At 43.0% G+C, this 24640-nt stretch overlaps 1 protein-coding gene across 11 annotated transcripts in view; it reads left to right on the forward strand.

The window, feature by feature from the left end:
• The first annotated feature begins 18911 nt into the window (after nucleotides 1-18911).
• Nucleotides 18912-24640, forward strand: part of L3MBTL3 (L3MBTL histone methyl-lysine binding protein 3) — a 127623-nt gene continuing 121894 nt past the window's right edge. The window contains exons 1-3 of one of the 11 annotated variants that reach the window (XM_045499550.1): nucleotides 20471-20684; nucleotides 20881-21064; nucleotides 22621-22686. The gene's annotated coding sequence lies outside the window, so the exon portion shown is untranslated. The other 10 variants (XM_045499552.1, XM_045499556.1, XM_045499551.1 and 7 more) reach the window with 10 other exon arrangements.

Raw genomic sequence — 24640 nt, forward strand, 5'->3', positions numbered from 1 at the left:
TTTCCAGCAACTTTGAAAAGTTAGGGTTATGAGTGTGTCAAGAAGAATGCCAGATGCTGTCTCTGATTCTGATTTTGTTTCTAGTTCCATTCTCTTTGGATTTTGTTCTTTCTCGTGTTCAAGCAAGTCCTGTAGCTCTTCTTGGGTAGCTTGAAGTAATTCCCTGCACTGAACAATTGCTGGAAAGATGATGTAAAGAAGTAACAGGAGTAGAAATTATTGTTACTAGGGAGGAGAGTGCTCTTGGTGGAGGGTTGTAGCGAGTTCTGTACATAGCAAGTGTGGTAGACCAGATGTATTATCTGGAAATGAGTTTTGTGAGATTCTTTCTGCCTGGCCAATGGTCTGTGATTTGTGATAGGTAGATAGATAGATAGATAGATAGATAGATAGATAGATAGATGGATAGATATGGATAGAAGGGTCTGAACAGAATTTTCTTTCTAGAATGAGTAGATGAGGTGGTTGGGAGTCCATGAAGGCAAAATACTTCTGCATAGGCCTCCCATGCAGAAATAATTTGTGTCATTTTGCTGAGGGAATCTACTTCCACCAAGAGGGTTTTGTATCTTAGGAAAGAAAAGGGGAAGATCCAGTAATAAAATAACAGGTGATATTATGCCAGAGGTGCTTGTGGGTCAAGGGGCTTAAAATAATTATTCCAGATCCTTAGATCTACTTTGCCTGTATGCATGTGACATAAAAGCGTGTATACTGGACACGGATTTAGCAAAGTTAGAGTCATCAGAAATTCCAGAGGATCATTTCAAATAGTTTTAGTGGGCCACAGCGCCTGTACATGGCGGAAGGATCGCATTTGTGGGTGTGTGTCTTATGCCAACACACGTATCTAGTTGGTTTGGTTAAAAAGTCTCTCACCTATCACTGGACCATACTGCTGGAGGCTCTGGATCCTGAGTAAGTGCTGTGCATATAAGCGTTGGTTGGCTTCCCTGGATTGTCTTCCTCAGGATCCTGAGTAAGTGCTGTGCATATAAGCGTTGGTTGGCTTCCCTGGATTGTCTTCCTCAACTCTGACAGAGGCTGAAAGATCACAAAGGGTTTGCATTAGAATATTTCTTGTGATAGGCTGGTCTTGTGCCTTATAGAGCAGTGTCTTTGTGGTTGTTGAGACTCCTGTCTCTCATTAGCAATACAGAGCTCCCCTCTGCAGAAGCAAGACCAGTTCTCAAGTGTGTAAGAGCTACTCACAGCTTGTAAGTGAGGTGTGGATGTATCTCAGGGTACTGAGCCCCTTTCATTTAATTCAAGAATTCTTAAAAGTTAGCTACCTCTGTAAAAAAAAATTAGGAAATGGCCTGTAAAAGTTCAGATTTCCACCTTTTCTTGTAAAATGAGATATGATAGTCATGCCAAGTGTACATTTCCAACAGCATCACCAGATCCAGAGGTGCTAAGGAGAGCTGAGAAGTAGGTGTCCTTTTGACATGGGGCTGCGCTCCCCAGTTCACCAGGGTCCCCACCAGTTTTTATCCTCACAATACAGAGGCCAGTGGTCAGTTCCCAGTTACGGTTACACTGGAACTTTTATGTCTCTTGTAATAAAGTCAAGAGGAACATGACCTACCTCCTAGGCTTTACCTCTACCATAAGTGAAGACACGCAAGATAAACTGAGAGGATAATGTATTTCTTTTTCATAGCCTCCTTCACTTATTGATATTACCTGATGGGAAACTCTGAGCACCTGAGTTTATGACTGTTTCTTTAGAAGGGCAAGGTGGATCAGGTAGGTCAAGATCATGATATACACAAACATGATGGTTAGATGTAGAAAAGGACAGTTCCTCCCATGTCACCAGTACTTATCTTTGTCATGTAGGAGTAAGGATGCTTAGGAGTAGGGATGAGACTCCTGGGGGGAGAAAAGTCCTTGGTAATAAGGGACCATTGGATGTCTTTAGTTGTTTGCAGTCACATATAGCTTGCTGACTTTCCTCCCTGAATTCTACTCATCAAATTATGATGTGATTTTTTTTAATTTTTAAAAAATTTTTTTAACATTTATTTTTGAGAGAGGCAGACAGAGCTTAAGCAGGGGAGGGGCAGAGAGAGAGGGAGACACAGAATCTGAAGCAGGCTCCAGGCCCCGAGCTGTCAGCACAGAGCCCGATGCGGGCTCGAACCCACGGATGGTGAGATCATGACCTGAGCTGAAGTCAGACGCCCAACCGACTGAGCTACCCAGTCGCCCCTCTGATGTGATTTATTGTAAGTTCCCTGCTTACTCTCCATGCCTGAACTACTATGCCAATTAGCAGTTTGTGTGTGAGCTTCACCGATGACTCCAGGCTAAGCATACTTATAAGCCGTGGTTCCAAAATCATCTGAGTTCCATACCAGCCAGCCACTTTGCAACTACGCAGTCATGTGAGATATTATCCTTGTATGAGTTGTCACCTCGCTTTCCTTGGTCCAGCTTTCAACTTCCTTACAGTTCTTAAAATCATTTTTAAATTTATCTTGGAATGACTAATACATTCCCTTGGTTCACATTCAAAAAGTAAAAAGGGCATATAGTGAAACGTCTTCCTCCCACACCTGTCCCTCAATCATCCAGTGCTCTTCACTGAAGGGAAATAATATCACCAGCCTCTAATATATCACTTCAAAAATTATTTATGCAAATATTTCTCGAAGTGTGATCCGTGGACCCCTGGGGGTTTCCACGCTGCAGTGAGGGAGTCTGTGAGATCAAAACCACTTCATAATGGTAAGGAGACATCATTTGCCATTTTCACTGTGGGCATCTGCCCTGGTGGCGCAAAAGCAACGGTGGACAAAATCACCGGAACTTTGACGTGAACCAAGACGGTAGACTACACTGTACCAGGAACCATTGTAGCGTGAGCCACATGCTCACAGGTGAAAACATTCAAATTTCACTTAATGTCTTTGCTGAGCAAGAAAAGCTAATAATTTTATTAAATCTTGACTCTTGAGTCAGTCTGATGCAAAAGCAAAGTACATAAAAAGTGCTTTTGCTGCATGCTAAAGTACTGGTTTAGCTCAAGGAAATGCCCTTGCTGGTTGTTGGATTTGCAGACCCAACTGGCTGATTTTTCATGGAACGCCATTTTTTAGTTGAAACAATGACAAACTATGGTTATTCATACAAGTGTTTGGCGAACATTTCCTTGAAAATGAACAAAGTGTGCCTGTTACTTCAAGAAAAACAAAAGATGGTGTGAGCTGCAAATTACTAAATTTGAGCTTTTAAATAGAAATTAGAATTTTGGAAAACTTGTATCCACCACTGTGAGCTCCATAGCTTCTCAGTATCTCTAAACTGTTTTGGTGGAATTGCTGGTGAATTGGCAAATGCAATTTTTTGATATTGTAAAATGAGATGTATTAACATTTAAAAGATCTGTATAACTCAGTGGACTAATATTTCCCAAATGAACAATGCATAATCTTAAAAAAATCATGCATGGGTAAAAGAACCATCCAAAGTGGAAGGCAGACAATGGATTTCAACATAACCGGGTATGAATAGCTCTTTGATAGAGTTTCAGATACTAGATTGCAATTAACCTTTAAGAAACTACTAGTTGTTGAGTTTTGGTATAATATCAAAGAAGAATACCTACAATTATCTGGAAAAGTTGACAATACTTGTCTGCTTTCCAACCTCTTATCTGTGAGAAACCAGATCTTAATCCATATCAGTACATATATATCTTCCTTATTCTTTTTATGGCTATATATTATCTCTTTGTAAGAATTAACTATAATTTTTAAAACTAGTCCCATACTGGGGCGCCTGGGTGGCGCAGTCGGTTAGGCGTCCGACTTCAGCCAGGTCACGATCTCGCGGTCCGTGAGTTCAAGCCCCGCATCAGGCTCTGGGCTGATGGCTCAGAGCCTGGAGCCTGTTTCCGATTCTGTGTCTCCCTCTCTCTCTGCCCCTCCCCCGTTCATGCTCTGTCTCTCTCTGTCCCAAAAATGAATAAACGTTGAAAAAAAAAATTAAAAAAAAAAAAAAAACTAGTCCCATACTGATACATTTTTTGCAACTTATTTTGTTCTTCTAAACAATGCTGCAGTAAGTGACCCTGTACCTATGTTATGTCACACATGCAGGGGCAAATCCTGCATAGATTTAGAAATGCTGGTCAAAGATTTAAGTGGATTTGTAATTTTGATATATGTTGCAAAACTTACAAACTCATGTTTTTTTTGAACAAAGTAAGTAATTTATGACAGCTTTATAAAAAATAGATTGCATCAATGTTATATTAAATTGTGATCAGGTAAATATAAGAGAGTTGAATGGCATGTACATACACACATACACAACTTACATGTTTGGGAGCAAAAATTGATTTAAAAGAATAAAAATTAAGAAAGGTGTAAAGTTGGGGCACTTGGATGGCTCAGTTAGTTAAGCATTCAACTTCAACTCAGGTCATGATCTCATGGTTTGTGAGTTCAAGCCCTGCATCAGGCTCTGTGCTGACAGCTCAGAGCCTGGAGCCTGCTTCGGATTTTGTGTCTCCCTCTCTCTCTCTGCCCCTCCCTGACTTGCACTCTATACCCCTCTCAAAAAAATAAAAAATAAAAAAATTTTAAAAAAAGAAAGGTGTAAAGTCTATTATAATATACAAAATATATTGTTGATTGTCCATTAATCTCCTATATCATGAAAGTAATTTGGGAGAGGCCATAAGTTTTGAGCATTTGTTCAGTATTTAGCTGACATAATTTGGCAACTTTTGCGTGAGGCCTTGAGGCAGCTGACACTGACTGCACCAGTGAACACAAGGCCTCACCATTTCTAAATTCCAAGTTCATGGTGGCCATGGGAGGAGATAGTGCTTGTCATTACAGAGGCAAGATTTCAGAGTGGGGTGGAGATGTATTCCAGGCAAAGACTGATGGAGACAGACAAGATGAGTTCTTGGGTTCTTGCTTGGATACTGCAGGTGTTTACAGCTCATAGATATGGGCTAGTAAGTGATATAATTAAATATCTCTGGGGGGGGTGGATTTTTTTTTTAAATCTTAACATTTTCAAATAGTTTGAAGAAATGAAAGTTCTTAGTTCCCTCCCCTCTGTCCCCAAACTAACCATCACAATTTTTCTTTTGGCATTTATTGATCTTCTGCTCATTACAGGGTGCCCTATATCTTCCATTCCATCTTCAGATATCAACTTAAATGCCATCTCCTCCAGAAAACGTCCCAAGTTTCCCTTGAACTCAACAAAATTATTTTTCTTCATACTCCCATAGGACTTTTTACTTTCTCTGCCATAGCATATATTATGATGTATTATAACTGCCTATTTATTTACAAGATTTACACTACATCTTACATCCTAATGGGAGTGCTGACATGTGTCTTATTCAATGCTTTTTTCCTAGAACCCAGGATAGTGCCTGGCATATAGTAGGCACTCAATAAATATTTGTCAAATTAATGAATAAACAGAAGGATTAATTTAGCTAGAACATGGGCTCAACGTATCTGGAAATTTTCATTTAAAGGCCCCAAATCTCCTAGCAACTATTGTATTTTATTAGTTCATTATTTTATTTTATTTTGGAGAGAGAGAGAGTGTGTGTGTGTGAGCAGGAGAGAGGGGCAGAGGGAGAGAGAGAATCTTAAGCAGACTCCACGCTCAGCACAGAGCCTGAGGGAGGGCTCAATCCCACAACCCTAGGATCATGACCTGAGCTGAAATCAAGAGTCAGATGCTCAGCTGACTGAGCCACCCAGGCACCCCTCATCATTTTCATATCATTTGTTTTACTGTGTCATGTAAAATTCTAGCAAAATAAATACACATGGTATCTCTAATGTGGATATAATATGGTTTGGTACAATATAGAAAGCTGTTTTCGGGGCACTTGGGTGGCTCAGTTGGTTATGCTTCTGATTCTTGGTTTTGGCTCAGGTCATGATCTCACAACTCGTGAGTTCAAGTCCCCATCAGGCTCTGTGCTGACAGCGTGGAGTCTGCTTGGGATTCTTTGCCTTCCTCTCTCTCTGCCCCTCCCCCGCTCTCTCTCTTTCTCTCTCAAAAATAAGTACACATTTTTTAATAATTAAAAAAAGAAGAAAGCTATTTTTTCTCTGTTGTCTCTACTTTCCCTAGTGATATTAGTGCTATTTGCCTTACTTGCCATCAATGCAACTTTGAGCCAAGTTAGAGGAAAATGAATTCTCCACAAAGCAATAGGATAAATCACTTAAGAAAAGTAGCAAACAATAAGTTAGTATAATATATACATAACAGCCCAGTGAAAGCAGTCTTTAAATGGTGCTATTAAGTATGAGATTACTTTTCCATATTGACCAAAATTGATTTATTTTCCTTGGTTTGGTTTCTAAACTACCTTAGGCCAACCAAAGCAAATAGAATCTCAAGATATGGGGTAACTTATTATCATCTTTTAATTCCAAAAAAGCTTCCCATGTGTCAACTTACTGTGATCAAGGATCAAGTGAGGAGAAACTCTTGAAAAGAGGAAGTGTCAGGAAGATGCTCCTTGCTACCTCTCCACTTTTCTGAAAGGCCAAATCCTATTCATTTATTCTGAGAAGACTTCTCCCTTGCTTCCATTCCAGCCAGAACGTATTATTCCCTTTCCTGGGTTTTTCACATATGTCCCTAGTTCTGTGTTTGATCTTGTGTCTTTGGACAGAAAATGCACTTCTTGGGGGTCCATCCTGAGTTTTCTTGAGCAATCCAGCACAGTGACTCACATATGCTGATGGTCCATAGATATTTGTTGGATGCCTTAGCATCTCTGCGGTGACTTGCCCTATTGTCTATGTGGACATCTGATGTAGAGAACCAGGGTATTCAGGTGGAAATATGAAGCCAAACTCTTAAAAATACAGAAAGGTTTCAGCAAGTACAAGAGGATTTAAATGAAGAGGGTAAGACTCATTTCAAGGACATAACAGCTTAACTTAAGCACTGGGGACAGACCTGGTTCAAATCTTGACATGAACATTTGTAAGTTTGTATTCTTTGCTAGAGGACTTAACCTCTCTAAACTTTAGTGTATTCGTCTGTAAACTGAGGATAATAAGAGCAACTACCTATGTTAGGCAGAATTCTAAGATGGCCCCAAAGGTTTCCCCCAACTGGTACCTACACTCCCATTATAATTGCCTCTCCTTGACTATGGGAGGGACCTGTGATGGAATTTTACTCTGGTGATTAGAGCATGGTGTGTGACGAAAGTGAAGACATTTTTCAGATGAAATTAAGGCTCCTAATCATTTAACTTGGAGCTAATCAAAAAGGGAGATAATGCTGGGTGGGTCTGACCTAACTAGGTGAGCCCTTAAAAGGAGAGTCCAGGGCGCCTGGCTCAGTCGGGTGGGCGTCCGACTTCAGCTCAGGTCACGATCTCACGGTCCGTGAGTTCGAGCCCCGCGTCGGGCTCTGGGCTGATGGCTCAGAGCCTGGAGCCTGTTTCTGATTCTGTGTCTCCCTCTCTGTCTGCCCCTCCCCCATTCATGCTCTGTCTCTCTCTGTCCCAAAAATAAACGTTAAAAAAAAAAAAAAAAATTAAAAAAAAAAAAAAAAAAAAAGGAGAGTGCAGGGTTTTCCTGAAGGGAAAGAGATTTTGCTGCCCTGCTTGAAGAAGCAAACTGCCTTGTTGTGAGAGGCCTAGAGATAGGGTCATGTAACAGAAACTGCAGCCTCCATTTGATAGCCAGCAAGAGAAGGGAACTTCAGTCCTACAATCACAAGGTGCAGAATTCTGCAAAACAACCGTGCAAACCTCAGAGGACTCCAAACCACAGATGAGAGCTTAGCCTTGGCTGACATATTGACTGTAGCATTGAGAGACCCCCAATTTCAGGTATGCCTAGAGCCCTAACCCAAAGAAACTGCGATAATAAACATGTGTTATTTGTCAGCAGCTACACTCATGGCCATTTGTTATACAACAAAGGGAAACAAATAGGCCACCTTATGGGGAAAGTTTTTAGGTTATAAGCAACTGATTCTGGCTAACATTAGATTTTTTAAAAAGCAGAATATATTGGAACACAATTTGGTATGTCAAGGGGTTGAAGGAAAAATTAGATGATCGGGCCTTGGGGTAACAGGGACCAGAGCTACTCTGAGGTTAGTATTCAGGAATTTTGGGGGGGGGGGTGTAGTTTGAAATAACTTACCTCCAACCACCATACCTTTGTCACTTGGCCCATGAATCAGATTCGCCTGACAGTGTAATTGGCCTCACTTCCATTACCCACGCTTCCTTGAGGTCAGGACGTGTTAGAACTGACAGACTGCCTCCCCCCCGCCCCCCCCAAGACCACAGGGAATAAGACTGGGAGTTCCCTGGGGACCATGTGGTGATGTTAACGAAAGAAGAGGAAAGGAATCTGGGGAAGCCACAAACAAAATAAATGCACCTTGGTCCCTATAGCGTTGTTGAGAAGACATGAGATAATACAGATAAAGTGCATAACACAGTTCTTGGCGCCCCGTAATCACTCAGTGAATTTTAACCGTAATTATTAAGCACGAGGGGGCCTGAAATTCATGTTGACAGTAAAATTAAGAACACTGTCTCTGAAGATGAAAAGAGAAATCCCATCTTGATGAGGGAAAAATTTCCCTAGCACTCAAGAAGACAGGCTTAAGTGCCTGTTGCTACCTTGATGATTTATAATTAAAGGGTTATCAGAGGATAGAAAGTTCTAGATTCCTAAGTGCTATTTGTGCTGATTATTGCCATGTACTCAAAACCAAACCAGCTATGAGACAGACTGCTTCAGACTCTGTGGGTCAGGGAGGGAAGCCAACTGATGGTGGCTATATGTCTTCTCACAAAACTCTTAATGGTTGGCTCACGGCTCCGCTTGTAAATATGCTGGACAGTGTCTAAGCCCAACCATCCATGTTTAAATTACGGCTTTCGATTTGAAATTTTAGAAAATTAATTCCAATATGAGATGATAGCCATGTTTACTAAGGACCATAAATAAAATCTGTATCAGCTGTGAGTACCTGGTATTGAGGGATGTGGTGGTGTTTTTGAGGTAGGCTTTCCTTTGACCTTTCAGTTGGTGAATGCCATTGGTCAGTAAACCCCTTCTGAGGGAGGCCCATCTAATCGGGTGGTGTCACTTCCAGCCTGGAACAGCACTGACGGCTGAATTTAACTTCCGTTCCATTCTGTTCTCCTCCGTAAGTATTTATTGAGCCCCCGTTATGCACAATGAACTGCATTAAGGGCTATGCTAGATTAAAAAAATGAATAGATGAGACAGAGCTCCTGCCCTTAGGGTATTTTATTATCTCAAAAGAGAGACAAAAGTTTACCAGGACCAGACACAATATAGAGCAGAATGTGGCAAGTGCTAAAATAGATACAGAGACAGAGGAAACCTTTAAATTTCCAGTGTAATTACCTGGACTTTTTCATGGTAGAGGTAGAATTTGAGCCTTTTTCAGTTTATATGTCCCTCTGGGACAGTTAGCGCTTTATTTATTTATTTATTTATTTACTTACTTACTTTTTGAATTCCCAGTACCCAGAATAGTCCTTGGCATTTAATATATGTGACTAAAAATAGGAATTAGAAAAAAATTTAAATTGTAAAAAAACATAACATAAAATTGACCGTTTCATTTTATTTTTAATGTTAATTTATTTTTGAGAGAGAGAGACAGAGCACGAGTGGGGAAGGGACAGAGAGAGAGGGAGACACAGAATCAGAAGCAGGCTCCAGGCTCTGAGCTGTCAGCACAGAGCCCGACGCGGGGCTCAAACTCATGAACCACGAGATCATAACCTGAGCTGAAGTTGGACGCTTAACCAACTGAGCCACCCAGGTGCCCCCAAATTGACCGTTTTAACCATCTTTAATTGTACAGTACAGTGGTATTAAGTAAATTTGTACTGTGGCAAAACCATCACCACCATCCATCTTCAGAGTTTTTTTCATCTTGTAAAACTGAAACTCTGTACCCATTGAACAATAACTCCCCGTTTCCCGTCCTCCCTGCTCCTGGCAATCACCATTCTACTCTCTGTCTCTGTGAATTTGACTACTCTGGGTATCTCATAGAACTGGAATCCTACAGTACTTGTCCTTTGGTGCCTGGCTTATGTCACAGAGCCTGTCTTCAAGGTTCATCCATGTTACAGCATGTGTCAGAATCTCCGTCCTGTTATAAGGCTTACTGATATTCCATTGTATGTATACATCACATTTCATGTATCCGTTCTGTTGATGGCCATTTGTGCTGTTCCCACCTTTTGGCTATTGTGAATATGCAATATGAAATATCTGTTCAAGTGAGTTAGAAATTTTGATAGGTCATGTGGGGGGGGGCGGGCAGAGACAGGGCATTTTAAGCTTAGGAAATAGCATGGGCCGAAGCAAAGACAAGTAACACGGCATTGGGCTTGCTTTGCATGGCTTCTTCGTGGTTTTGTGGTGTGTACTACCTGAAGATGGAAAGATCCATCTATTCCAGTGCTTGAAGGGCACTAAGATGAACATTTTCTAAAGTTATGAGGAACCATTTAGGGATTCGGAGCAGGGGAGTAACATTACCTACTTTATACCTGAGGAAAGTAATTGTAGCGGAAAGGATATGGGTAGAGATACAGGGTCATAATCCTGGCAGGAGACAAAGTAGTAAAAGGCGGGAGAGGGTGTAGAGGAGAGATTATTACACGGGAACAATCAACAGGATCTGTCGACAACTGGACATGGGTGGCAGGAAGAGGAAGTTGCACTTCAATCAGTGACTGAGAGAACAGTGACATTATAAACTGGGATGAAGAATGTGGAAGGAAGAAGCAGGTGAAAACAATAGTTACCCTTTATTAAGCTCTTCTGAGTTAGGTGCCTTCCATGCATTATCTCATTTAATCTTGATAATGGTCCCTGAAGTAGGGGTTATTATACTTGGGGGGAAACTCAGTTTGGGTAGATTAAGTTATGAAGATCTGGTTAAGTGATAGAATTGGGACCCTCACTCAGTTGGAATTCCAAAGTTGAAGGCTTTGTTCTTATAACCCCCACACCATTCCATTGTCTTCAAACACATAGAATATACGTGTGGATTCATCTCCCAAGAAATCATACATGTAGCTCAGTAGAATGATCACATACAAAAATATAGTCCAGGAGTTCTTTACACAGTGGTGAGTTCTTCAAATGATGCTGGGTGAGTACATGAGTTCACTCAAGAGAGAATGTAGAGACAGAAGGGAAGGCCAGAAGCTAATTCCAGAAGCACTCATATTTATCAAGTGGGAGGGGGAAAAAGGACAAAGCCTGAGGGACAAGAAAACATTGAGAACAGTGAACTGGCAACGAGTTCGAACGAAAAGACAGTTTCAGAGAAGGGATTAGTCAACACTGTCAAATCTAGAATCTTAAATAGAAAGTGGACTGTGGTCAGTAGATTTGACATTTAGGAAGTCATTGGAGACTTTACAGAGAAGAGGGAATATATAGCAATGCCCATGGATTGAAGAATGAATGAGAGGTGAAGAAATGAAGAAAGTGAATGTAAACTACTTGTTTAAGAAGTTTGGCAGCAAAGCAAAGGAGAAATTATGGCACAGTATTTGAAAGGGCATAGAGTTGACAGAAGGTTTTCTTTTTCTGGATTGGGAAGATAAGCATGAGTATGTTTTTTGGCTGTGAAAAAGCCAGGGCAGAATAACGGACTGTAAATGTTGGGAGACTCATGAAAATTCGTGAAGTACTAGAGACAGTGTGACCAAGAGCGCAGTTAGAGGCACAGCCTGGGGAAGGAGTAGGGAAGTTTTCCCCTGGAGATGGGAGAGGAAAGGAGAGAGATTTGGAAGTCGAAGGAAAGAGTTGAAGGAGCTTGTGTTGGGAGAGAACGCTGGAGCGGAGTCTGACCTTGAGATGAGTAAAGAGCTGATTTGGCCATGAAAGACGGAGTCAACTAGAGGCAGATGAATAAATTATCCAGCTTAGCTGGGGACCCCTCTGAGTTAGGATTTTTTGTTTTGTTTTGTTTTATTATTGAAGCTTAGTTGATATACAATGTTATGTTAGTTTCAGATGTGTAACATACTGAGTTAGCAATTATATACACGCTGTGAAATGTTCACCATGATAAGTATAGTTACCATCAGTTGCCATACAAAGTTATCACTACGAAATATTTCAGTAAGATCATACAATGTATTACAAAGTTAATACAATGTTTGACTGTAATTCTGTAGTCAGTCAACTGAAATAGAGACCAAAGCTCAGGATCTATTTTTGGTCCAATACATTTCAGACTTTCTTGAAACTCCACAGGGACACCTGATTGGATTTTGGTGTTTTCCAAATCTCCTTAGCCTTCTTGTAGACGCTTAACTTAGATTACTCTTGACTGATTTCATCAATGGCATACTGATTTTTATCCATTTCTGTCCTCACTTTCTACAAATTCTAAGGGCATACACGCAGAAACCCTCAACACATTGACACTGGGAAAGAACCGCTTTCTTGCAGAGATTTTCACAGAAAAATAGAAAAAGATTGTGCAACTACTCAGATATTGTAAAATACTTCAATACTGAATTTCAAAATTTTGTTCTTTAAAGACTTCAAACCCATTGAGAAACCTCAGTTTAAAAACCTTCCTATTGATTGTAGTTTCTGAAAGAGAACCAGGGCAAAGGCATAGCTAGTGTAATTTAAGATTGTCTTCTTCTCAAACACTGCCATTCCGTTCGACATTCTCCATGAACCAAGTCATGTTCCAGATTTTTTTTTTTAATATACAGTTACACTTATTGTATTTATGTGATGAATTCAATTCCAGATAGAGGTATTAACGATGGGAACTGTGCCTCAGTTACCTCCCTTATGAAAGATAATGTAGGGATGTTATAACAAATATTTAGTTAAAAAACTGAGAAGGGCTTTGAAAATGTAAAAGTGTAATATAAATGCTAAATAAAGATAATATATTCTGAGCAGCAGGCTCCTTTGAAATAGGGCCTATGAATTCCATTAGCACTCTCTGTTTACATGCTTTTAGGAACTTTTAGGAGGATGTTACCCATGAGCATGTCTGCGACATGACACCCATGGCCCAGTTACCAGCTGGGGAAGAGGCGAGTAAAAGAACAGGTGTACTAATTTGTGTATTAGTATTTCCTTAAGTCACTCAATACATATTTTTCTCATAGTTAATGGTGTGTCGGCACAATTCTGGATGCTAGCAATACTGCAGGAAACTAAAACAGGGTAAAATCCCAACTCTCAAGCTCACATTTCTGATTACTAAACCATGTGCCAAGGATTAGTCTTACGTAAGTCCATGAAATCATTATAACAGCTCTATTAGCTAGGTGCCATTCATATCCCCATTTTACAGATCTAGAAAGTGAGGTAAAATTTGCCTCTAATTTTCACATCGAATGGGAACAAGTCATACATCTTGCTGTTGCTTGGGTTCCTCTGTTTATCTATGTAATTCAAAAAATGACCCAATTTTCCATAAGGGATGGGGAATTACTATTGTTTTTAATTTTTAGTGTTTATTTAGTTTTGAGAGAGAGAAAGACACAGCACGAGCAGGGGAGGGGCAGAGAAAGATGGAGACACAGAATCCGAAGCAGGCTCCAGGCTCTGAGCTGTCAGCACAGAGCCCCATGAGGGGCTTGAACTCACGAGCCCGTGAGATCATGACCTGAGCCAAAACCAAGAGTCAGACACTTAAGCGACTGAGCCACTCCAGGGATGGGGAGTTATTATGACAGTAGTAGTGAAGACAGAAATTATAGCCATGCAGGTAGGTCTTCATGGTCACCACAGAGCAGCCTGGCCTCTCCAAGACTAGAATGACCTTTGGAAATACGAGGTCATTCAGAGCCCACTAAAGCTCTGGGAACTTTATCTTTATCTGGCTGGCTAACTTCTGCTCTGCTCTACCTTATGATTTCTATTTATGCATAGTTTCTAATGCCTAATAGCTAATGAGCCTGCACTCTACCTGGTTACCTTTGTGAATCGTTTAGTTTTTATAATACCTATCAACTAACTTTATCTTCAGTATTCCCAGCTCATATGGCCAAGTTTAAGAACATGACTGGTCCATTTCATCACTTTTATTCATATGGGAAAGCACTCCCTGCTGACTCATAGGCCACCGCTTGCTACTCAATTCAGTCCTTGGATTAAATGCCCTTTCCTAGACCAATCAACTGTGGCCAGGAGGCCAGGTCAAATGGAAAGAACATTCTAGAACCAGGCTTTAAGGGTATCAGAAGCTATCATCACAGACATGTTCTGAAGTCTGGCAGGTGCCTTCTAATATGATTAGTTATAAGGCTTCTGGATTTAGGCTTTAAATGAGTTAGTGTATTATGAAAAATCATAAATTATCTTTTTCCTTTGAATTTACAAGGCAGTCTACCATTCCATATTATTCTACTTTTTAAGATATGTCTGTCATATTTCTATCTTTACTTTTGTATCTAAACAAAATGATAATAAATATTCACATCTATCCAGAAGCTCTTTCTATATTAATTTCCTTAGGATATTGAGAATGTGATACACATTATAATCCCTTCCTTACCTGATGAGTAATATACCCTTTTGCTTTTACCCTCAGCATTTCAATTACACTTTATCATCACAAGCCCCGTGTTAAGGATGTATGCAGATGTATCACAGTAAAGATAACCAGGATTCAAATGAGAGCCCCTAATAAACATTTCAGTGTTATCTAGAACGCTAACAAGAACATCAAACTCAGCTCTTACCGATATCAGTCATAAGAATCTTGGCGAAATCAATGTTAACGTCATTTTTATACTTGGGAAAACATGGAGCACACAGTTATGTGGGCTAAAAAAAAAAATCAATAACTTGACTCATATTTAAAATTAAGATAATACATTAAAAAGATGATTTCAAGTATTATTCATTTAGAACATTTCTATGGAAAGATTCAATTTTACCTGAAGACTTGTGACCAATGGCACACGTTACAACACGGGGGGCTGGTGTCAGAAAAGCAGTTTGTGGCCACGAAGCAGATCAAAACTAGCCATTAGGGAATGGAACTCATGACCTTTATCTCATTAGTACCAGGCTTAAACCAATGGAATGAGCTATAAACTGATAACATTCTGATACCTAGAGGATGGATGGGATTTTCACTCCTTCAAATTCCTTTTTTGGTTCCATATTATTTGTGCCAAAATACGACAATGTTCCCGTTCTGTGGGAACAATGGGGAAAGGACATGGCTTTCAAACCATGGCTTTCAAAGAGGCCTCAGAATTCAATTACTCGGTTTTCTTTGTCTAACTAGTGACGGAATTGAAGCCCCGATTCGTGAGGTGACCTGCCTAGTGGTTCCCAGTAGGCGGTGGTAGAACTGGATTAGAACACAAATCTCTTGGACTTGACTCCAATTTCAATCTGTGAGGGATTGGCCCATGGAGGAGGTGATCCTTGACCTGTTCCTGGGCAGGAAGACTCAGTCCTATCAATGCAGACAAGCTTAGTGTTAGGAAATGGGAGTTTAGGTTTTTAAATAAAAGTTTACACAGAGTAGAGGTAACAGAATAGAGTACAGTGAGAGAGGTTTTAAATGACCTCACTGGGCGGTAGTGAGAAGCTTCAAAAACTCTCTGAAGAACGAATGCAGTGATTTATTTAAAATATTTTCTCTGTTGGGGCGCCTGGGTGGCTCAGTCGGTTAAGCAGCCGACTTCGGCTCAGGTCATGATCTCGCGGTCCGTGAGTTCGAGCCCCGCGTCCGGCTCTGTGCTGACAGCTCAGAGCCTGGAGCCTGTTTCGGATTCTGTGTCTCCCTCTCTCTGACCCTCCCCCGTTCATGCTCTGTCTCTCCCTGTCTCAAAAATAAATTAAAAATAATAATAAAAAATTTTTAAATATTTTCTATGTCAAATAACTTTAGCTTCAGAATATTTAGGAATGGAGCTACCCTGAAGTCATTTTGGGGGAATAAGCCTGTGTTTAGATAAATCAATACAAAGAATACTAAAGGAATGAGCTAATACTTTAGTTTGAGGTGTGAAGGAAATTGAAATCTCATCGGAAGGATGCATTTGGTTTGTAGGTGTGAGGGAATAGAGCAGGGTGGTATGGGAAGAGGGGAATGGTGGAGGATGATGACATTAAGTGAAACTGGAAAGAAGGGATTCATCATGAATTATTCGCCAGTAGCTGAATGGTGGAAGGGTGAAGGAACAGCAAAGAAGCTTCTACTAGTATATTACCATTTAGGGAGCAGATGGAGAGAGGCCCTTTAAATAGTACCAGTGTATACGAAGAATACCACAGTTATCTAGATTCTAATACTGCATTCTGCCTCTATCTCAGGTGGTGGCACTAAAGGATTCTTTGTAGAAAAATGTGGTAGCAGTCTTATTTTTACGTGTGAGTACCTTCAAAATACCTCCTACCCTGCACTACATCTTGGGAACAACTGAGATGAAATCTTTGAGGTTTTACTGATGATCTCTGGAGGAGAGAGGCAATATATTGCAGAAAGCCTCAACTCATCTTTATTTTTGTTAGTGAACCTCAGTAAGTGCACAGGTCCCAGGCAAGCCTTGCTCTCTATATTTATTATTATTATTATTATTTTTGAGGGGGGTAGCACACAGAGGGAGACAGAGGATCTCCTAAGCAGGCTTTGTGCTGACAGCAGACAACCTGATGTGGGGCTCGAACTCATGAGCCCCGAGACCATGACCTGAGCTGAAGTCAGAGGCTTCACCACCTGAGCCATGCAGGCACTCCCAAGCCTAGCTCTCTAAGCCTTCAGACTCCTCTTCTTGGATCATTTTCCCAGAGGAAAAGTGGAACCACACAGCAAGGATGGTTGTCCTTCAAGCATCAGCTTAGCTATGACTTTTCCTGGAAAGCCTGTCCTTATTGCCACAGGTGCTCCTCAAATGTACTTGCTCTGCATACCTTACTACAACACACCGTACTAGAATGCAATGCCCAGCTTGCCAGACATCTCTCTTGTCAGACTGAATTCCTTGTGGCCTAGTTTTTGTCTGCTGTTATTCCCTAGCACCTTGCAGAGTGCTTAGCACAGGTAGGCCATTAAGATAAATTTACACACTGATGAACCATCATCTCTGAAAATATATGTGAAACAGAAATATCATCCAAAACTTATCCAGAGAAAATAAATTGAAAATGGGGTTTTTACAAAGAAAAATCTCAAATTTAAGATTTCTATTTATTTTATTATTATTATTTTATTTTATTTTATTTTTTGTGGTCTTAGTTTTGCACATAGTTCATGGCCTTTTTTTTTCCTGCTCCTCCTATAGTCTGCCTTTGGCCATTTCACTGCTTATTATTCAAGGGCTAGGGAGAAAGGAGAGAAGCTGAAATTCAGATCAGTTAATTAGGCTGTTTGGGAGCAGCCCTGCAAAGGGTTGGATGTGGTGGGTGAAATCAATAGTTAACTGGCGGTCTGAGATTATCTATAGCTCTCACTAACCCAGCCCGCTGCATTTCACACCCCTAAACCAAGGACTGCCCAATGTATGAAGCATATTTTATAAGCTCATTTTCACTTCCTGGGTTTGTTCCTTTGTTCTTGAGTACATGGCAAGCCACATGTCCTGATTTTCAGTTTGGAGAATTTAGTCACTATACCAACGGAAGAAACTGTGGGGTGGTCAGTTTCTCTAGGGTAATTTCATGGTCCTAAAGAAAGAAATTAACAGTTTATTTTCTGAAACTGGTTCAAGGAACATTCCTGAAGTAAGAAAATTCAATCAAGAAATAATATTACTTACATTCTGAGGAAGGATTTTTAATACAGCATTTCCATCTGTGATATATTTAAATTCTAGGCCTCAGGCAGCAATTTTGGGGAAAGGCCTCCTTTACCTTTTACGAGATGCAAAATAAATAGTCCACTCTGAGGGGTGGAGCCTTTCCCTCACTTTCCCACCCGTGCAAAATGTAAGACTTGCCTCTGCCATTCTTGAAATCACACGTGCTACTCTTCCCACCCCCCCCCCAAACCGCAAACTGTTATTGACATGAAAATGGCTATCACAACTTCAATTACTCAAATTGTTTTGCAATACTTGTGTCTGGTAGAAGAGGGGCATGGTGAGCTGGCCGAAAGGAGGCCTGCAGTCAATAAGTGGAAGGCCGTCAATACTGAAAAACAATACTCTCCCTTGATCTAGTTTTGACGCCTTAACAAAGACAGGTTTTGCTATTTAGGACGACTCAGCCATCTTGACGACGACGGGGTACGCGAAGAGGGTAAGTCCTCCATGGGTTTATTGCCAGGGTACGGTAACACTGCCTTCTAAGTTGATGAACCAATTCCAAGATATTTCACAACAGAGGCCTAACATGTTGAAGCTATCAATAAAGACCAGCACTTCAGGAACCGAAAGATCAAGCAAGTTTTGCACACACACACTTTCCCTATGCATGCTTCCAGTCCCCAAATAGGGGGAGGTTCCACCGCGTAAAAGCTTCAAACTTTATTTCTTATTTTTCATGACCTGTAGCATGCATGTAAGCCTTTGGGTAGTGTTTGTGTAAGACTAAGGCCCACTCTTTAATGGCCGAATGAATACATGTACAGTGCGTGCTGGATTAGCTGCTCTGAGAATTGCCTTCAAAAAAAAAAAAAAAAGTAAAGTGAAAAATAGACAAAGAAATCTATAACCTGAGCAGTCTTTCATATTTGCTTTGACTGCTCCTGAACCAGCTTTGAGCCGGGGACAAGGATATTGAAAAGATGCACCTGAAACAGTATCTGCGGGCAGCTGCATTTGCCAACCGGCTTTATTGCTGCTTTCCAGCGGCGAAGGCGCAGCAGCAGTAACAGGGAAGCCAGAGCGAGCCTCCCCGGCAGCGGCGGCGGCGGCGGCGGCGGCGGCACCAGCGCAGTTTCCCCTCTCCCCAGCCCTGACTCTACGCGCACATGCGCACTGCGCCCGCAGCCCTGGACCATTTGTCAGGACTACTCGTGAGACGGAGAAAAAAAAAAAGAGAAAATTTGGGGGTAAGAAGCGGTTGATCGGATCTAATCTCTAATTAATCAGAAGATTTGTCCGTGCCAAAGCCATTCATTTATTTTTCTGGGTGCGGATGAAAGTTAAGAGACCTATAGAGAGAAGGAAGCGCACCCTCGTCTTGTGAAACAGATCAGGGGAGGGGAAAGGACAGAAGGGGTTTCTCCCCCACTTCTCTGCGCCTCTGGGAAAGAGGAGAAAACTTAATCCCGGGGAAAAAAGTGGGCAAGTGACTCGGAAACGGCTGGAGGGGGAGTCTCTGGGCATCTCACTCTCAAGTAGTGAGTGCGAGTGTGAAAGAGGAACAAAAGAGAGAGAAAAGAGAAAGGAAAAAATGGGGGGAGGAGAGACTTGTATTTTTTTCTTTGCGCGCACACGGGGAAGGGTGTGGGGGGCCGTGCGGAAGGGAGCCGGGGCGAGGCGGCCGCGTCGGGCTCTCGCCGGCGCGCAGGCGGCGGGATGCGTGTGGGCCCCCTCCCCCGCGCCCCCCGAGCTTGTCACTTTGGTCGCTTTCATGACACCGGGCGCGGGGTGGGGGAGCGCGGCGGCGCCGGGCTCCGCCGGGGTGCGTGCCCGAGTGGGCGCCGCGGAGCTGCAGCCCCGGGCGGCGAGCGCGGCCGCCGAGGCTGGGGCGGGAGAAGGGGGGGAGGTTGCCGGCCGGGGGGGGGGGGGCGGCGCGGGGGCGGCCGGGGCGGCGGATCGGTGCGGCGGGAGGCGCGAGCCCCGCGCGCCGCCCCTGCGGCCCCCTCCGCCCGTGTGGCCTTTGTGCCGGGCGCGCACCGGAGAGCGAGCGAGTGAGCGAGCGAGCGCGAGAAGTACAAGTACGGGAGACCGAGGCAGTGGGAAAAGAGGCCGGGCCACTTTCTCCCCGCTCGGGCTGCGGAGAATGGACTGGTTGAATGTGCAGGCGCGTCTCTCCGGCGTGTGCAGTGTGTGTGCGCGGCGGAAAGGCCTCCCCGACTCCCACCGCGCACACGCACACTCACACGCACGCACACACTCGCGGACCCGCGGCGGGGCTCGGCGGCCGAGAGTTTGCGTTTTCTTCCTCGCCGCCTCCCCCTTCCCGACCGACTGTGTGAGAATTTCATATAGATCAGCTCCAATTTCCGCCATTTTGGGAAAGTTGCACAAAAATAAACCCTCCGGTTTATTTCTGCCCGAGGCAGGAAAGTGCTTCGGGAAGCAAGGCGGCGCGGGCCCGCCGCGGCCGTCCGCGCGGGGGAGGGCGCGGGCCGCGGGCCGGGCCGGGAGCCCGCGCCGTCGCGGCGTTCGCCCCGCTCCGTGCCGAGCCGCGCCGGCCGGGGTGCGGACGCGGGCGTGTGTCGGGAGGCGGCGGCGGTAGCGGCGGGCGGCGGCGGCCGCGCCGGGGCGGGGTGGGGGGAGGCGCGGGGCTGCTTTTCCTGCAACTTGTTTACGCCGCCCTTATATTGGGGGGACACGGAGGGGTCCGGGGCGGGCCGCCGCCCGCCTCGCGCCGCGTGCGTGTGCCGTTCCGGAATAATGGGTTTTGCACACTCGCGTCCTGGGCCCGGCGGGCCGTTCTCGCGCCGCGGCGGCCGGGCGGGGGGGGAAGTAGAGGCCGGCGGGGGTGGGGATCGGGAAGCGCAGGAGCCGAGGCATCCGCCGCGCGCCCCGCGAGCTGGTGTGTGGTGGGGGGGGGCGGCGGGGAGGAGAGGGAGGAAAACTTGGGAGCCCTGGAGGCGGTTGGGGGGGGCACGGTGGTACGGGCGGGGGGGAGGACGCAACTTTTGTGCTGGTGGTAAAACTTTAATTACCTTTAAAGAAAAAGGCCTTTTGATTACCTCGTCTCTCCACCCCCCCCCCCTTTCTGGTCAAAGCATGGCCCACAGTGCGACCGTGAGAGAAAGTTTAAAAGCAGGCGGTTTCCTCCCCGCCTTCTCCGCGGAGGGGTGGGGGTGTCTGTTTGTCCGTCTGCGCTCGGAGAGAGGTGGGGGTAACGAGCCGCTCTCCGGGGTCGCGAAGACCGTGGCCCTTACCCCACCCTTCCACGGGGAGACGAAGGTAAACGTCGCTTCAGTTTCCCTCCTCCCCGCCTTCCCCCCCCCCCCCGCTTCCTTTTCCTCCCCCTCCCCGCCGATTTTTTGAGGGGACCCAAAAAACGGAGTCTCTTTCCTTATGCAACTTCCTCGGGCGCTGTGAGCACAGCCCTTCCCCCTCCCTTGCATCCCTTGGCCCGCTCCTTTCCCACCTCGGGTCCACCGCCAGAAAAATGCATTATAAATCATGCAAAGTCCACGGAAACAAAAATAGATTTTTTTAAAATTGTTCTAAGTTTAAGTTAAGGGAAACTGAGATGAGAAATAAGATTTTGGGCGGGGGGGTGGGGGGTGACGGCTGGGGCGAGTGCGTCGAATTTTAATTTTGATTTTCCTGGAGCGTTGTTTGTGATATCTTTATTGGTTTTGGGAGCCCGAGAGTCTCTGTACTGGCAAGTCGGTCGCGTGGATTTTTGCGCAAGTTTTTAGAAAAACACTGAGTCGAGTAGAGCATTTCTCCGGAAAGTTTCAAGTGCAGCAAAATAGCGAACATGCAAAACTGGCCAAGGGGAGACCTCTAGTGGTTAAACGCTTCTTTAAGTTCGGAAGGCCGAGAGCAAAGTTTGGCCTTTGCTTGTAGCTACGTAGTCCGTTCAGACGTGGAAGTAATTAGACGACCTGAGCGAGCAGCCAGATGTGTGTGAATGGATGCCGATCAGAAATACAAGGTTTTAGTATCGGAGAGCAGATAAGTTCTGACGACCCAGACCCGGTGACTCGGATCCCTATTTGTTTATATGGGAAAAAACACTTTGCTGTTATCTGTGATTTGAGATGGGTCTATAAACTGGGTTGGAAACAATTGTTTGTTTTTATATATTTATCCTTGCCTTTACCTTTGATCAACTTTTCATCAGGAGTCACAGCGGGTCGTTTCATTTTGAATATTAATAAAAACGCAAAGTGTTTACAACTCTGAAAAAAATGAAAAAGTCCTTTGGTTGAAATTTGTCTTTTATATAAACTGATCATTTTATTTGCCAGTAAATAGGATTAAAGGCTGGTATTTAGTTTTTTAACCGTGCAGTTTCATATAGTCACAAAATAAATAGTATCTTTTAGTTCTAGGAGTGTAATTTTGTTTCACTAAGATCTTATTTCAGAATACTTTGTATAAGTTGTGATTTAAATATTTACATATATGGGAAAAAACTGCTTACATAATATCTATTCATTTGCCAATGTGTGTTGTGCAAAGTAACCTCAATTTTAAACATAAAGGCACTGAGAGAAATTAAAGTTGAATTAAATGATTCCTGTAACTTTCACCTGTGGGCGGTACAGTGGGGGAAAACTTTAGTTTAGGAATTTAGGATAAGGGTATAATATGAATGATAAAACCCACTTCATCTCGTCCAGAACTATTTTGTTTTTAGTATACTGAATGGTATTGTGTGCAATTATGCAATAAGTCAGCGATTCAAAAACTCAACGTATTAATTGTGGATGTGAAGTCTTCTTTTTTTACGACAGTGCATTGATTTTACTTTTCGTCTCTTTAAATTAATGCTGGACCTTTAGGAGAAGTCTTGGGGGTGGACAGCAATCCCAAAGACCACCAGACAGTTATTTCTTCACTGCCACTAGGTAAGATTTGCTTGTTAAACAAATTGCTTGGTATACTTGGCAGCTGTTAAAAGCTGCAGTTGGGGGTCAGGAAGGAGAACGTGGAACAGGGTTGGCAGGAAGATACCATTTTGTGGGTGCTGCTTTGAATGCATGAAAGTCTTGACATTAAGTGTGATGCGGCTCAAATAAAACATTACGAAAAGTTGAGATTGTCCTGGATAGTTTTTGGACAGGCCCTTTTACTAGACTCTTAATTTGCATCTCAATTGTACCTGTTTTCTACGGCAAGTAAATAGTTTTCTTCTTTGGAATTGAAAAAATGGGAAAACTAGAAGCAAGCACTTGTAATTTAATGTAACTGTTATCACACAGTGACACGGAAGATTCTGGAACTTGTTAAAATTTTGTCGGTGAAATTTACAGTGAGAGCTTTGGGGCATTTAAGTAATTTAACTTCGGTGGCTCAAATCCAACATGGGCCGACTTGTGCCAGATGTCACGTCAAAGGTTTGTAGTGACTTTCCAGCATGTTAGCACAGACGTGTCAACTTTTGGACATACCTCTGCAAAGAATATAGCTGTTGTCTAATAAATAAGATCTCTTTGGTAATTTTGGAGGGTGCTGGTTTGTCTCCAGTCATGCAGGGCCTGCTTTCAGGACAAAGGTTGTCCTCAGGCAAAAGGGTCAGTCCTCGTAAATAAAGCATCAAAGTATGTCCGCCCTACTCTACTGCTTTCTTCTATTTATACTCTTTTTTTTTTTTTTTTTTTAAATTTTAATTGTAGATAGAGCACGTGCAAGCGGGGGAAGGGGGGCGGAGGGAGAGAAAGAGGGAGAGAGAGGATCTTAAGTAGGATCCATGCTCAGTGCCAAGCCGACGTGGGGCTCTATCTCAAGACCGTGGGACCATGACCTGAGCTGCAACTGAGAGTCAGATGCTCAACCGACTGAGTTACCCGGATGCCCCTGTTTCTACTTTTTGTTTTCTTTCCTCCTTTTAATTTTTTCCTTTCCTTTTTTTTGCTTCTTTTCATTCTGTTTCTCTATCTTAAGTAATAAAGGAGTCACTGATTCTTGTTTGGCAAAAACAGCACAGAAGCAGTTAGCCTTACTTTTTATGAGTAGGACTAATAACCCTCATTGGACTACCTTGTAACCAAGACAGGCTTGATCTAGATGTCAGAACGGAATAATTACTGACGTAAAAATGATCATTAACAGGAATTTATTGTCATTTTCTGCTTGTGGATAGTCTTGAACGGCGTAATTAGCAAAACAAGTAGTTGGGGTCCATGTATATGATGCAGTAGAGACAGCGAGGCAGGGACAACCCCCAAGAAGATCATGTAGACAGAAGTAGAGAGCAAGCGGAGTAAAAGGCGATTCCTAGGATGGTGAGTTCAGGCATGCTGAGTGGAAGACAGTGACAGTTTTTCTTCATTTGGGGAGTCATCGTGGCTGTGGATAGAGTGGTAGAGTGGGAATCAGAAGACGAGGTAGCCTCTAAATGTATCACGTTGTGTAAGTCACTTTACCTCTTCCAGCCTAGATTTCCCCATCTGGAAAATGGGAGCAGGAGTGCTTGTCTTGCTTTCTTTGTTGAAAGGATCAAATAAAATAAGGGTTTGAGAACTACAAAGAGTTATTCAAATGTTTGGTAGTCGTATTACCATTTTACCTTAGTCAGGCTTTGTGAAGGGCAGGAAGGAGGTTGTCAAGGGCAGAACAGAGTGATTTAATTCCTAGCTAAAATTATTAGGTTAGTTGCTGGTGGATGTATTATATGGACTTGTCACGGTATTTCCAGGGGATATTTCTTTTCTTTAGGAAAAAGGTAGTTTATCTTTAATAGCGTCGGCTCATTGCAGGAAGGGACCGTGTTTTAATATGGTGCTGAATATAAACTGAAATTTATTTATCCCAATCTAGTCATTTAATAGGTAGGAGTAAGTGAAATAAATCAAATTTAAA

Source organism: Leopardus geoffroyi, chromosome B2, assembly GCF_018350155.1.
Source record: "Leopardus geoffroyi isolate Oge1 chromosome B2, O.geoffroyi_Oge1_pat1.0, whole genome shotgun sequence".
In the NCBI taxonomy this organism is placed as follows: Eukaryota; Metazoa; Chordata; class Mammalia; order Carnivora; family Felidae; genus Leopardus; species Leopardus geoffroyi.